Raw genomic sequence first — 3,931 nt, forward strand, 5'->3', positions numbered from 1 at the left:
CTGCAGACCTCTGATCCAAACAACGGAGGTCAAAGATCATGCCCTTTATCCTCACAGCCGTGGGAAGCCACCAAAATGTTTTAAAAGGTAAGGGGATAGGTGATAATAGGATCCGATTTTCATGAGGAACACTCAGGAGCCAAATATATACTTACATTACTTTGGAGAGCCAGGTCCTCCAAAGACCCCTTTGAGGAACCTGGCATTAATCTCTGTAGGAATGGGTTCTAAGTTAGGGGTGGGCAAACTTTTTGACTCGAGGGCCACAATGGGTTCTTAAACTGGACCGGAGGGCCGGAACAAAAGCATGGATGGAGTGTTTGTGTGAACTAATATAAATTCAAAGTAAAGGAGCGGAGGGGAGAGCAAGAGAACCGGATAGAACAGCCGGATCCGGCCCGCGGGCCGTAGTTTGCCCACGGCTGGTTCTAAGTCCTTTCTTGCCCATGGCAGGGGGCCCTATCAGTTTCTTCCTACCTAAGCCCCTTGTATTAGTCAGACTCCTTTGGGAGCAAGTGACAGAAGCAGAATCTAAGCCTTTTATACAGCAGGAAGGGGATGCCCTGGTTCATATCACTGGGAAGGGCAGTGGGGAGGCTCCGAGAAGGCAAGAACAACAACAGAAAACAGAGCCTACCCCTCTTGAACGAGGGACTCACCATCTCAAGAACCATCTCTCCATTCACTTTTCCTCTTTATTTGACTCTGCTTCCCGCACAAACATTTTTCCACTGGCCAACTCCAGAATCACATTCTGCCAAGGTTAGCCACCCCAGGAGGAGAGAATCTACTTCCAATGTCTGTGTATTCTCCTCGGGTTTGGATTCTGATGGGCCCTGCTTGAGTCCCATGACCACCCTCTCTAGAACAATCAGTGTCAAAAGGGATTGAGTACTATAAACTGGCCAGGCATGGATCACATGCCTATCCCTAGGGCCTGGGAATGAAAACCCTGAGAGCACAACCTAGAAGGGGAGACCAAAAAAATAAAAAATAAAATAAAATACAAACAACAGGATAGGGCTGCTATATTTGCCAGGCTGGTCCCCACAAGCTTTGAGGGAAAGCCACCTCTGCTCTCATGACAGAGCTGACTGAATCAGAGATCAGTCCTGCGCCAGCCTGCAACACCTATGGGCTGGACACAGGGAGGCTGGTCAGCTAGCTCCGAAATGACTCGGCACAAATGTCCAGCAGGAGCCCTCCACTGAGTGGCCGAAAGCTAACGAATCAGACCTTCCTGTTTAGAAATAGAAATGCCAGGTCAGCAAAAGAGGAGGGCTGTTTGCACTCAGGTTGATATTGCCAACAATACTTAAAAATGTGTCCAGGTTTCTGTATAGCTCGCTCTACGTCCCAGGGTATAAATAGAAATCCACACACTAAATCTCCTTGGCTGAAGGAAAGCCGGGATTGTCTTTTCTTCTAAGGAATTCGCCTGTCTTGGTCAGTACAATCCGATGCCGTGGAAATGTCTTCCTCTGTCTGTTAAAGAATGGTCATTAAATTTCACATAGAAAGAAATGAACTACTCTTCTGGCAAAGAATATTACCGTCAACATAAAGATTCCCTCATTGGAAAGGAATTTAAACACATTGCTAGGTGGCCAGGGGAGATTTAATCACAAGGCTTTCTGGGAAGGAAGCTGAATTGAAAGGTAAATATAATGGCAATAATAACCTACTGGTAGCTGGGCAAGAGTCCTGGGTTCAAGCCCTTGTTGGGAATCATCGGCGAATCGCCGCTCCTCTCTTTCTTCTGGAAAATGAAGTTTCAAAATCATGCATTCGTTCTACAGAGCTGTGTGGCTGCAGCAAGAGGCCAGTGTGGCTCAGGAGTAAATAAGGCAGAAGGTGGCAGGTGAGGCCACAGAGGTAACAGGGGCCAGGTCATTTGGCTTTTACCTTGCTTGGGAGTGGGAACTAGATTCATTTCTTCTGGCTGCTATAACCACTTACCACATGTTGAGCCTTAAACAACACAGATTGAATTCTTACAGTTCTGGAGGTCAAAAGCCCAACCTCCAGCAGCTCTCCCTGGACTGAAATGGAGGTGCTGGCAGGGCTGCGGTCCTCTCTGGGGGCTCTCGGGGAGCCATTTCTTTGCTGCCTCCAGCCTCTGGCTGCCCACATCCCTTGCTGCTAGCCCCCTTCCATCTTCAAAGCCAGCAGCGCTGGGTTGAGTCTTTCTCCCATCATGTCCTTCTGATCTTCCCTTCTGCCTCCCTCTTCCACTTTTAAGGACTCTTGTAATTACATTGGGCACAACTGGGTAATCCAGAGTAATTGCCCTATTTTAAGGTCAGCTGATTAGCAACCTTTAATTAGCAACGGTCTGCAGCATTAATTCCCCTCTGTCATGGGCAATTCTCACGGGGATTGGGATGTGGACATCTTTGGGGTTGAGGGGGCATTTTTTCACCCATCACAGGAGCCACTGGTGTTTCTGAGCAGATGAATGACATGATCAAACTTGTGCTTTAACTTGGTCACTTTGGCTTCTGTGTTTGAACAGACATCGGGGTGGTAGAGACAGAAGCCGAGAGGCCAGTTAAGAGACTACTCCAGTAATCCAGGCCCGAGAAGGTGCGTGAACCAGGATGGTGAATGTGGGTAAAAAGCAGTTAATTCCAAGTGTACTTTGAAGGTATAGGAAATAGGCTTCTGTGATCCATCTCCAGCAGAGTCAACTTCTAATGGAAACAGTTACTGAATTTCCCCAGGGTAAACAGAATGTAGAGAGGAGAGAAGAGGATATACGAACAAAGAACTGTGGACGTGAGCCAGTATCATGGTGGAAACACCCATGGCGACAGGGGGAGGTGGAGACAACTAGAAAAGGCCTCAGCCCATTTTTTTAATGGCCCCATGGGAGACAATAAGACCTAGGTGACTATGAGGAAACAGGTGACCCCATAATACTCAGCCAATGAGGAACCAGAGGAGGGACTGAATAAATAGGGCGTGATCACTACTGCCTGTGTGCCTGTGCAAGCAGAAGGTCACCTGCTCTCAAGAAGGTATTAAAAGTCTCATTTTGGCCATACTTCTGTCTCTGAGTCCCTTATTTGAATTCGGACAGGTGAGCCTTTCTCACAGAAGATAGAGCCAACAGGAATTGTTGACAGCCTGTGCGGGGAGGCTGAAGTATAAGCAAAGCCTAGGTCATCACAAAGAGCGAGGTTTGCCATACAGTTAATGAGTTTGGACTGTATCCTAAGATAACATTGCCCTAAAGTGAGAGGCTTTGGGGTCAGACAGCACTTGTTCAAATCTCTTCAAACGTAGAGACCTTTATCAGCTTATTTATCTGATGTGTCTGTTTCCTCATCTCTAACATGGAGATGGTGCCACCTACCCCAGAAGGCAATTGTGAGAATGTAAGTGCTTCTGAAATGCCGAGCACACTGCTTCCCATTCACTATGCTCTTGATGTATTATAACCATTATTATTAATATAGCTGTGGGGAGCCATTGAGGAATTTTTAGCCACGAAGTGCCAAGTTCAGATTTGCACTGGAGAAAGAGCACTCTAGCAACAGTGTGACTTGGATGGTGAAAGGAAAAGAGTTAAAAGTCATGCTCTTGCTTAAAAACCTTTGATGACTTTACAAAGACTGCAAAATAGAAGCCAAATTTGCCCTGACATTCAAACCCTACATAATTTGGCTCCATCCAACTTTACTCTCTTATCTCTTTTCCTCCTGCAAAGACCCTATTCACACCACCCTCCAGCCATCCTGGTCTCAATTTCCCTAACCTCTGTTGGATTTCCAACTTCTGAGCTTTGGCCTCCTTCTGATTAAATGCCCTTCTAATTATCAGAGGCCAATGCAAATTCCATTTGCTCCAAGAAACTTCCCACCTTCCCCAGCCAGAATTAACCCTTCATCCCCTATTGACCTAGAATTGCCCATCTATGCTCATTCTC

The sequence above is a fragment of the Plecotus auritus genome, assembly GCF_963455305.1.
Source record: "Plecotus auritus genome assembly, chromosome: 9".
Lineage (NCBI taxonomy): Eukaryota > Metazoa > Chordata > Mammalia > Chiroptera > Vespertilionidae > Plecotus > Plecotus auritus.